Source organism: Cimex lectularius, unplaced genomic scaffold (assembly GCF_000648675.2).
Source record: "Cimex lectularius strain Harlan isolate CLEC.00 unplaced genomic scaffold, Clec_2.1 scaffold47, whole genome shotgun sequence".
Taxonomy (NCBI): domain Eukaryota; kingdom Metazoa; phylum Arthropoda; class Insecta; order Hemiptera; family Cimicidae; genus Cimex; species Cimex lectularius.
The window spans coordinates 847,032-859,725 of NW_019392686.1; positions in this window are offsets into that span (position 1 = coordinate 847,032).

A 12,694-nucleotide genomic window follows, 5' to 3' on the forward strand; every position below is an offset into this window, starting at 1 on the left:
TACCATTAACGATTTTTGATAGTAATATCCCCGTTTTTGTACAAATGAAATGGTATTTTATTAAAACATGCCAATATTTAGACATACCACTGACATTGTCTTTTAATTCTGAAATACAATGTGATCTTAATTGCAAAATATGCCATTAATTTAAAATATTTAATGTAGGTAGTGCTTTTGTCTGTCTCGAATGGTTCGAAAATTTATGAAGCAAAATACAGACTGCATCAGGCATGCTGTAATAATCAAGCTGAACGTTTTGCCATTCTAATGAGCTTGCAGTGGGATATGAATAAAAAAGCAGAAGGGAATATTGCCAAATTTATCATTTTAAGTGACAGTCAAGTGTCTTTAGAATCAAGTATTAATTATGATAATCATGGTATTTTGCCTGAGCAAAGAAGGAAAACTATTCAAACTCCAGTGTAACAGAATGTTATTGTTCTAGTAGGGTGGGTTAAGGCTTATTGCGGACTAGGGGGAAATGAAGAAGCCGATAGACTGCCCAAATTAGCATCTGCTGATGAGAGTTTAAATTTGGCATACACCAAACTTCCAAAGTCATCAATTAAAAATAAGCGTTTGGAAGAGGGCCTAGAAGAATGGGAAAATATTAGTCAAGTACATATAATGGAAGGCAAAGTTCCCGATAGGTTCCAGCAGGACATCCTACTATCCGCACCACTAACCCACATCTTAACTGAACATGGCCCCAAGCACACACTTTGAGCCCTGACGATGATCTCAGTAAAGATCGAAACGTTGGCACGATAAAGAAAATGTTTTTGTAAAACCTACGTCACACCACATCCCACGACCTCCACATAATCAACCTGTTAAGTCTGTTAGGTCCTGTTAGGTCGAAAAAAGTGGTGACGTAAGAATCGGCTAGTTAACATTTCTCGATCTAACAGGCCAGAGCCAGTGTTAGGTCGAAAATGTAGTCACATTGCTATCCGTTGGGGCGCAGGTAACCAACATGACAGCCAAGAATTTAACAGCTGTTTTTTGTTTACACGTATTTTTATTCTTATGTACGCATTAATTAAATCTGACCAATACAATTATTTTGTTAATTTTTGACCTGTTCTTACACTCCCATTCATAATAGACATCCCGTACACTATAAAGCTGTAGGCTGTTAGAGGTTAGGATGCTGTTGGGTATGTCGGCACGAATCGAAGCGTGTCATTTGTTACTACTTTTCGAGTGCATAGATAGCATTTTGATTGCAAGAGTTAATTAATTTTCCTTTTTTATTAACTTCTGGCATCTTACAATTTAACACAAAAGAAAACAATAGCAAACAACAACAAGCCTTTATATATTATATACATAGCCTTTTGGCTCTACCAATAGCCATGCCCAACATTGCGGACAAATTAACGTTTAACATGCTAAGAAAAGAAGGGGCGTTCACGATCTTACTGGACATTTCTCTATTCGAGTTAACACGAGTGAACATCTTACAAACATCGTGAATACCCCTAATGTTTATAAATCCCAGGCCCTGAAGATGATCTCAATAAAGATCGAAACGTTGGCACGATAAAGAAAATGGTTTTCTGAACCTACATCGTACCAGACCGCATCTCATTATCAAAAAATAATCATTAACTAACGGTCAATATATACTACACAGTTCTAACAAAAGAACATTTGCGTATAGTCTCTCATTTTCCTTCCTTATTTGATTTTTCATTTGTCATTAGCAATTTAAAAATGCATAAAATGATAATATTTGCGGTTGTTGTTGTTTATTAAGAAGGTAAGAACTCAACTAAATCGACTCGTCAATTTGTTGATATTTTGTTGACTTGTCCGGTTGTAAATTTTCGAACGTCACAAATTCTTTCATTCCCCTCGAGGGAGGTCGTGAGAGTGTGCTAGACAAGTTTATTATTTTTTTCAGTCATTAGAATAACGAGTCTTTCTGAGAGGTAAACTGAAGAAATACCATTCGCCTCGTTACGGATCGAGGTAACGGGGCGAGGTGTGAGGCAGCGGTTTCCACACAGACGACAATGGAGCAGTGATTAGACGCTAACATTAATACAGGGCTCAAACAGTCGCGAGTAACAAGCATGGAGCTCCTAAACAAACTGGCAACGTCATCGGAACCCTGGGGTAAATCAGGGAGCATTCAATCCTCTCCTTCCTAATGATGTAATCCTCCTGTTATCGATAAATTAAGGTGTAAGTCACATTTTTGAAGAGTCTTATGCTAATAACTAAGCCAATATTTTTTGAGCCGTGTCATATACCATGGGAATGGTAAAAGCCGGCTTGAATATCTTAGATTTACAACCTGGAGGAATGGCAAACCAGATCCACGGCTTCTTCCGCTCCCGATTTTTATTCTCTCCATTCGAATTTATTCGGATTGAGTAATTAGCCTTCACCGAGCCGAAATCTCCTTTGTGTAAACACCGCGGTTGTAAATTCTGATTCAAGTTCAACAGTTAGAAACTCTCGGTTTATATAAATAGCGGGTTCAGAAATCACGGGGTGAAAAATAAAATCTGGTAGCGGGTCTTAAATGGAAATGAGCACCACAGATCTTTTTTATAAATCAAAACTGGTGATCCTATAAATAGTCCGCCTAATCCGTTTGGTTACGTTAACAAGGCATCGATGGAACTGGTATCTCCAAATTTCTGCTAAATAAAATTCCCATAACCGAAAATTTATATAAAATCTTATCAGGACTAAAAAATATACTGTGATAAGCGAAGAACCCGTACGAACATAGAATTCAGACAAACAATAAGTGGTGACAGACGCAAAAACATGAAAAAGATAAGTTATTTGTTGTTGGTGAGTCTTTATTTACATATGACTAAAATAAAATCATTTGTAAATAAGAAATATAAAAAAATCGTATCCCTTAAAACAACCTCTTGGTCCAGTGACCGCCAGTGTAGAGTAGTCATGCTGTAATGTGGATAAAGTTTACACTTTAATTTAAAATAATATTTTGGTAAAGTCGTGATGACGGGTCAAGAATGAGGTAGTTTAAAAAAACACCTATTCCATTTTTTGCCGACGTTTCGACCTTTATTCGGGTCATCTTCTGGGCATAAAGGGTGGTGCTATTCTTGTGGTGTCATATTGGTTGGAGAAAGTGTTGTCCGTCACAAATTTTAGATAACGATTTTATTAAATTGATATGTATGCAAATCTGGCAGATGTGTCAAATACGGAGCAGTGGCGAGAGATCCAGCTAGAACTGGAAAATTGGTATTTAGTTGAATCTAAAGTTGAGTCCCCAGACATGCAGGATTCGCCGAATGCCGAGCAAAGGTTCACCGAATCCGACTAGTGGAGATGGATGCTCGGTTACTCTCCAAGCAACAATGTTCAGTGCACGCCGTGCTCGGCTTATTGTCGGTTTTCTTGTCCGTTTCAGAGTGCATGTATATTCGTGAAGTTATCACACCCACAGCATCCATACATTCGGGAACCAACTGCAACTGTACATACCTTTATCGAACTGTCAACTGTTGTCAAAATCAACAGTAAGTTTGCACTTCTATTCAATGATATTTATTTTTGATTAATAAACGATTTCTAACAAGTATAGATGTATTAATTTACCCAATAACAACATAGCATTATTTCTCGATTAAGAATAGATTGGCCCAAGGCAACAGGTTTGGTGTTCTGTTTACGGAACAGTACCAATAATTTGGAATTATAAAGGTTTTCGATACGTGGAAACGCATCGAAAGTAGGCTGCGGTATCTGTACTCTGTGACTGATTTAAAAAAAAAGAAGGAGTGCTAGTGGCATTCTTTAGAATCTGCCTTTAAAAAAATCAAGGGGAGCGTCAAGAGCAGGGCACGTGTCGATGGTTTACCATCCTCACCATCCACCATCACATTTTCTTACAAATTTTTCTCCAAATAGTTTGTAACCACCAAACAAAATAATATCCGCAGCTGTTGCAACAACAGTTTCACTGTTGTCCATCACGACTGGTAGTAATTTGAGGGCTCGCACGTCACTTGGCAAATACTTATTCACTACTTCCGCAACAACTAGGAGGATATACAAACCCCGCACGTGTGTACATAGACATGCGATTTGGCGAATAGCTAAACGGGCATCTAGAGACTTGGCAAACATTCGGCGGCAATCGGCAGTTGGAGAATACCGCATATCTGGAGCCACCTTAAGATAGGGTTGTATATAACGAAGCCATAGTAATTTTAGACCACATGGAAGATTATAAACGGGGACGTTGAGGAAAAAGGTTGTGCTAGTGGGTTAGGGTGAATAGGATGAAGTTATAATTATAAAGTTGAAATTGTGAAAACGTATTTTGATGAGATCATCAACAAATGGGATATTGATTCTTTGTTGTTCGGTTGGTGAAGTAGAATTGAGGTTAATGATGCAGGGAAGGACTTTAAAGTAAAAGCATTTGATTCCACAGCTCGACCATGAAGATTTCTGTATAAGTAGGCATCTGAGTTGTCCGACCTTTTATCGAGTTCTTGTCTTTTGAGTTTAATATGTGAGTTATAGTCCACTATAAAAGTAAAATCAAAGAACTTGGTTGGATGGAGGCATGTACGTTGCTATTTACACTAATAGTTTGACGTATGACCGCAAAATTCACATGATCTTTTTGTTCGTTTAAATTGGCCCGTATAAGACTATGAAGTCAAGGTGTTCATTAATGTTACTAGAGCCTTCTAAAGCCATTATATATTAATTTTTATAGCAAACAAAAAATATACATTTTTGGACTAGATCAGCCGATATTTTCTCCGGAGTTCGGTGTTCCACTTAAAAATTCAAAACTTTTATGGAATTTTTCCAAAAGACCGTTGAAAAGCAGCATTTCTCTTATCTGTGCTTATACCAACAACTTTTTATATAAGTAAGAGAAACATGGCTGAAATCAACAAAAACTCCTCAATTGTTTTATTTTATACCTCCAGTTATAGTTTATTTAAGCACTAGGTGAATTCGATTCGAGAATTTTTCTGTAAATTTCTGTTAATTACTTTCTTATCTTAGATTGAAAAAAGAATTCGATTGATAATATATTCACCTTGAATTACATGCAAAACAACGGGAGAAAACATTCAAAAATTAGTTACAATACCTCATTTTTTCTCGGTTCCTAGGGGAAGAACACTTATTAAAACAATTAATTAAGGTTTTTAGTAGAGATAAAATGTCAATGGCACGAGCAGGATTTGAACCCACGATCTTCGGCTAGATACGCCGCTGCTCTACCACTTGAGCTTTCGAGACCTCGATCCATTCGGACACTAACTTCCCATCTCAACCCCACCTTCTGAATTTTCCCTCCTTTTTGCCATTTTTCAAATGTCATGTAATCGGATTGGATTCTCGACGATAAATGAAATGGCGACGGAGAGCTTTAGAGAAGTATTTTCAATTATTAAATTCGCTAATTTCGTGGTCCGCTTGACCAATTAACGAAATGAATGAAAAATAATAATGGCAAAAATAAATGAAATAAATGAAAAATGGCAAAAAGGAGGGAAAATTCAAAAGCTTGGGTTGAGATGGGAATTTAGTGTAATTATCAATTATAATATATTAATTGGTCAAGCGGACCACAAAATTAGTGAACTTCTCAAAACTATCACTTATTACTTGGCTATTAACCAACGTATTGTGCAATATTTTATTTTGCTATTCCATTTTCTATATTTCAATGCCTTTTTTTTTCAATATACACTATGGAACCCATGCAAAATTAATAAACTGATAATTAATAAATAATAGACTGGATGTAAAATAACTCTGTGGGATACATATATTTTATTTGCAAAAAATGTTAATGTTTTTAGTGAAGTCATTGGCTGCATCGGTTAACCCTTTATAGGGCAACGCTATTTTTAAAGTAAAAAAAAATATTATTTGGTATTTTGTTAAATTGGCCAAAATTCAAAATGTATAATTTATTCTTTTGTAGAGCCTTGAAGAAGGTACAATAAAGTGCCGAAAGATAGGCGAAGATTTAAAATTAAAAATATTGTTCTTATACCACATTCCTGATAACATCTAAGAGAACATTATTGCCCATTTGGAAGTATGTCGGGTTCGAATGCAGGGCCGCTGGATTCGAACCCCGGACCTTCACCTTACAGTGATGAGCGCAGAGAACATTATCTGCATAAATTTGTAGATAAATCTACAAAATATTTTGTACCTTAAAATCATTTCAGTAAGTAAATAATAGGTTTATGTAATTTGTTTATATTTTTTTAAAGCAAAATTTCGACCCAGCAAGGGGTTATAGCGTTGACACTCCGAATAATCACTGTAAAATATATGTGCAGGATTCCAATTCAGGTCTAACATACTTACAAAAATATTTTTAAAAATTCCAAAAACACTGTTCTCTGCTATTGCAACTTCGTAAAAACACTACAGAAAAAATAGTTTAATGAAATATCAACTAATTATTTAAAAAATAAGTATCAGTAAAAAGAAAATATTCACTTACACTTCATGATGATATATTGGTCGTATTTTCCATGCGAGCTTCTAGGTAACAAAGACCAAATTGTACAATAATCTCTCTTTAGTGATTTGATTAGTAAGTTTCCTCACGCAAATCTTTCCACTTGTGCCACATAAAGTAAGTACAAAATTGACAGCGTATTGTTAAAACTTTCAATAGCAAAAGCCTCACGACATTTCATACAATTATGCGAGACACATCTGAAGGGGCAATCGGTATAAATTTAAATGCAAACAGGACAGTTTACAACACGGGTTTGTTGTCAATAATGCAAATGGCGTACGATTATAATTGCCGTAGCAGCCCACGGACATTGTCTTGGGCAATGCCGTCTTATTTTCTTATCTTTTCGAGATCGCCTATCTACCTGGGTGTCAACACGGGCGACTTTTTGCAACCAGTCTTCCATTGAGAACTCGCGGGTGAAAACGACACGAGCAGTTTTCGGTTTTAATTTGTTGAATCAGATAAGCGTTAATGGTAACAATAGAAAGCCATTGAGATGTCGAGTCCAATTCCTTTATTGTCCCGGAGACGAATTGTGGGACAGGGATTTGCCAAGGAAACACTCCTAGAGATAATATCCTGAGCCCCAGGGCAAAAAGGATGAGAGAATTGGACTATAAATCAGCTAAGCCGAGGACCGGCCACTAAATTAGACGAAACCTCACTATCTTCCAACATTCACCTGCTACGTTCACACCTCCCATAGAAACACATTAAATAGTGTCTACGACAACTCTTAAGATACGGATGATAACAATCTCTCCTGAAGAATAACTTGTCCGTCATCCAGAAAATTGCCATGTTAAATTAAAGAAAATATAAAGCCACTTCATTAAACCTACAAATCTGCTGTGGCTATTATATTCTTGGCTTTCCATATAAATATTCTGAACATGACAACGATACTAATTTAATAAATATTAATCTAAAACTATAAATTAAATCAATTTCTAAATAATAACCAACCTCAACCATAAATTACAACATTCTTTACTTTACTTTCTACTTATATTCAATGAGCTAGTGTTGTAGCTACTTAACATTATTGATCTGCATAAAAAATCTATTTCATGTCATTAGTACAATTACACTTGATACAAAAATGTTGCATTCCTAAACTTTCTTTTTTTGTCAATTTTTATGAAATGATACTTTCGAGTCGGAATGTAAAAAGTTGATTAAAACGCATAAGCAGGGTTCAATTTACTATGATAATTCCTTGTTTTCTTAAAAACTACTCAACCTACAAATGCATTTAAACAAATTTTTTTGTATATACTACTTTCCATGGGGGACCGCGGTAGCCGAGTGGTTAGCATGAGAGACTCTCACGCCGCGGTCGTGGGTTCGATTCCCACCGTCGCCTCTGGCCCTTTTTCCCGATAGCCCCCAATTTGAACACACAAGAATTCGTACTATGGCTAATATGCAAGATCATAAGGCCAATTAAAAAAAAAAAAAAACTAAAAAAAAAAACTACTTTCCATCACTCTCACCGTTCTGCGCTAAGGTGTTTATAAACCATTTTGATAATACACTTTTTCCATCAAATAAACAGCTCTGCTGGAATATCATTTTACGGCATCGCTATATCGAGAATGTTTTTTGTTTTTTGGCAGTTTGGAGGATCTCAACAAATTTTTAACTACATTGAACTCTATGCATAATTATTTGGAGATCGTGAGATGCGGTCTGGTGTGACGTAGGTTTTAGAAAAACATTTTCTTTTTCGTGCCAACGTTTCGACCTTTATTGAGAACATCTTCAGGGCTCAAAGTTTTTTTCGTGTAGATGCGGCATTCTTGTGTGTCGTGTTGAGAGTGCCAGTGAGATGTTAAGATACACTCTTAACACGACAGACAAGAATGACACATCTACACGGAAAACAAACATTTTGACCACTGAAGATGATCTTAACAAAGATCGAAACGTTCGCATGATAAAAAAAAATATTTTTCTAAAGCCTACGCCAGACCAGACGGCACCTCACGATTTCCAAATAATCATTGCCTAACGGTCACTAAACACCAATCAAATAAAATTTACCCTAAATATTGAAGAAGATTGTACTCCCAATTTTCTAGAATTTAATCTAAAAATAGCTGGCGAATCCAAAGTTATGGATATACGTAGAATGCCCTCCACTATGGATGCAATGACTACAGCGGACTCCAACCACCTTCGGTCACTCAAAGTAACAGGCTTCATTTGGTTGCTCGAGCAATCAAATTTCCATTATCAACCAGATACCAGGTGGATTTCTTTAACAACCTGTATAAAAAAGGATAAAGAAGTTAAGAAGTTACAAATTTTTAACACCACCCACTTTAACAATTAAAAAAAAAATTAAAACTTACCGTACTTTATTTATTCTCCATTTATATAGTAAAGATATTCATTAATAATAATCCATTTATGTTTTAGTCGTCAAATGACCAAATTAATTCTTCCAATTAATTATTCTTTTCATGTAAGGTTTGATTGAGATAAAAAATAGCCGGTCTTGGTCAATTGACCAATAAAACATAAATGGATTAATATTTAATAAATAAAAGAAGATTTTAACTTCACCACTACAAATGTCGCCGAGAATCGAATCCTGATTACACACAATTGAATGGCAAATAGACTGAAAATTTGAAATGTTGAGATTTAGTGTTGGTGTCTGAGAGGATCGAAGTCACGATAGCTCAAGTGGTAAAGCAGCGGCGTATTTATCCCAAGGTCGTGGGTTCGAATCCCTCTCGTGACACTAATTTTTCAACTCAACCAAAAACCTTGGATAAAAAGCATAATAAATTGGGGTAAACAATAATAATATGTGTAGCCTTAAATGAACGGGCTTCATTTGCCAGAATTGTTCCCACTTAAGAATCCAGTGGACAAATGGTCCCTTGGTATAGTTGTAAGTCCTCCTACCTCCTCTAATAGTTTTGTGTTCTAAGACACAAACAGGAAACCTACTTCATTTTTACACTTAGGTGACAAAGGCCAAAAATTAAATTGGTTCGAAAAGCTGAAAATAAACAAAACGGCTAGACATCCAACCTTTATTTGCCTTAACAGCATTGTAGACTCCAACTACTTTTCAACATCATAAAAAGCCTCCTAACTACTGCACAAAATATTTCCAAATTAGCGCCTCGTGACGTTGACGATGACGATGGTTGAGACGGTTGTAGACAACAGGCAATGATAAATATGTTCAAGGAATCAATGTTTGGTGATGTAAAATAAGTACATGATTAACTGAAGGTTAATATCTCTTTTGTCCAACAGCGAGAATGGGCGGACCGGATTTAGATGAACTTCGAACTGCTTGTAGTAGTAGAACGGGAGCTCAACGGTTTCGCCTTTGTCCTAATTATGCCTCGATAACAATAAAGTCGTATTGGTAGACAATGAAGACATACTACCTATTAGAAATACTACCTCTCTGGGGGGGGGGCCAAGAGACATTATTACAGACATATTTAAGGGACATTTAAGCATTTAGTAAACAAATAAGAATATAAAAGATCTTTTGTAGGTAAATGCCAATTTATTTCTGCAAGGGAAAAATTTGATATGTTTGAAAAGCTAATCAACATCAGTTACCAAATCTGGACATCGATCCGCTTCTAAATTTAAACTAGCGTTCTTCTAATTTTTTCCCGAATTCATTTGTGACGGTATTTAATCAACGTAAATGTTAGGTTTAATGTAAATACTTTCTTATAAATAGTTTCTGACATTTAATTCAACATTTATAAGGTGGTTCCGAAGAAAACAAACATATTGTGGTTTGACCATCACTCATGATCTACACGTCGAACACGTCCGCTTGTTCTCATGAATAGATTTTATTCAGTTTTACACACTGTCTAAATCAAAACGTGATTGATTATATTAATGAGACATAACAATTAGATCTTCAATAAACAAAACCGTAGGTGAATGAACTTACAATTAAAATAAACTGAAATTCTTTCATGATTTAAAAATATTTTCACCTGTAACGTTTTAACACAAAAATACTTTTATGTTTTGTATATGAATCATTGCATTTATCGGAACATTATAGGAAATAAAAATCCAACAAGGTGCCGAAAGTTGTCGCAGATAGAGGAGTTTGGTAAAATTAATTGAAATGACCTTAACAACAAACTACGGGAAATAAAACCATGTGTTAATTTGGGTAGCTTTCCCTTCCAAAAATTCAAGAAAAAATTCAACTATTTTTCGCGGTTGAGGATAGGACACATTCGACTGATTTATATCTTACGAGAATGCAGGGAGTATGAATAATTAAGAAATAAAATATAAACTGACGAGTTTTATTCATGATACTCTTAATGACGACTACATTTCTAATCTCTGCTAAATTCTCAAGGAATCCAGATTTTTGACCAAAACATAATTATATCATTATAATTATACTTTATGTAAGGTATTGGTTGAGATAAAAAAGTCAGTGTCATGAGCGGGATTCGAACCCACGACCCTCGGCTAAAAACGCCGCTGCACTACCACTTGAACGATCCACTCGGACACTAACTTCCCATCTCAACCCCACCTTTCGAATTAATCCCTTCTTTTTGCCTTTTTTGAAATGTCGTGCAATTTATTCGATTCTCGGCGACAAATGAAATGACCATGGAGAGCTTTCGTGAAGATATACTTCAGTTTAATTATTCAATTCATTAGAGTTTGTAGTCCGATTGACTTGGAATAACTTTTTTTAATTAATTAGTCTCTATGTAAGGTATTGGTTGAGATAAAAAAAGTCAGTGTCACGAGCGGGATTCGAACCCACGACCCTCGGCTAAATACGCCGCTGCTCCACCGCTTGAGCTATCATGACTTCGATCCACTCGGACACGAACTTACCATCTCAAATTCGAAAGGTGGGGTTGAGTTATTTGGCCAATCGAGCACGAACTCTAATGAATTATAATTATATGTGATTCCTGTTGCTACAATAACGTGTGATTCTAGATAATTTTACTAACAACAATAGTATAATTATTAAGGTGTCCATGTGAAGAGTAAAACTCATATAGAGTTTATTAGTTGTTTTTTATTGTACATTAATCAAACGAGATACAAAATCATTTAGAAATGTAACGTTTATGTAAGATTTTGTTGGTTCTCTGAATACTGACAAAAATGGTGCTTGCAGAAAACTTGCCTCTTGAGCTATAATCACAAATATTTAATTTAGCAAAGGTCAGCTATCAGCGATGTAAAGTTTACGTTTCATAGTTAAAAATTTTATTTTGGGATTGCAACCTGTGAAAAAATGAGACTTTGAGATTTAAAAACTTTTATTAAAAATAATGGTATTAACACAAATAAAATTTAAAAAAAGACAACATTGAACATAAGACAAAACAAAAACTTTGTTCAAACTTCACTAATTTCGTGGTCCACTTGACCAATTAATTTATTACAATTAATTAAGGTTTTTAGTTGAGACAAAAAAGTCAATGGCACGAGCGGGATTCGAACCCACGATCTTCGGCTAGATACGCCGCTGCTCTACCACTTGAGCTATCGTGACCTCGATCCACTCGGACACCAACTTCCCATCTCAACCCCACCTTTTGCATTTTTCCTCCTTTTTGCCATTTTTCAAAAAGAGCATTTTGAATTTGAGCATTTTTGAAGATCGTGGGTTCGAATCCCGCTCGTGCCATTGACTTTTGTATCTCAACTAAAAACTTAATTATTTGTTCAAACTGTTCACTTTTTTGGGAAATGCATGTCTGACATTTCCTGATAGGTATGGAACAATCAATTTAATTTTTTGAATATTTGCAGTTTACTTCAATTTGTTATCAAAGATTTTTTTTTTACTTTTTATTACTTTCATTATTTTTTTATAGAAGTTTCAAAATAAAATATACTTAACAGCTAAAATTATTAAACCGTTTGCAACCAAAAAATCAATTTTGTGCAATTAAAACTTAATTTAACATTGCTTAAAACTGACTTTTGAGAAAATAAGTACAGGTGTTAAATGCTATTTAGTAGGGGGAAATTTTCTTTAAGCGCTAACTCTGTCAGAACATACAGAATCAATAAAATCTTACCTAAACTTTGCACAATAACATCGAAAATACGTACAAGTTATATTCTAAATTATCTTGTTTGCTTAAGGCTATAATAAAAAACAAATCAATCGCATAGGTGTAA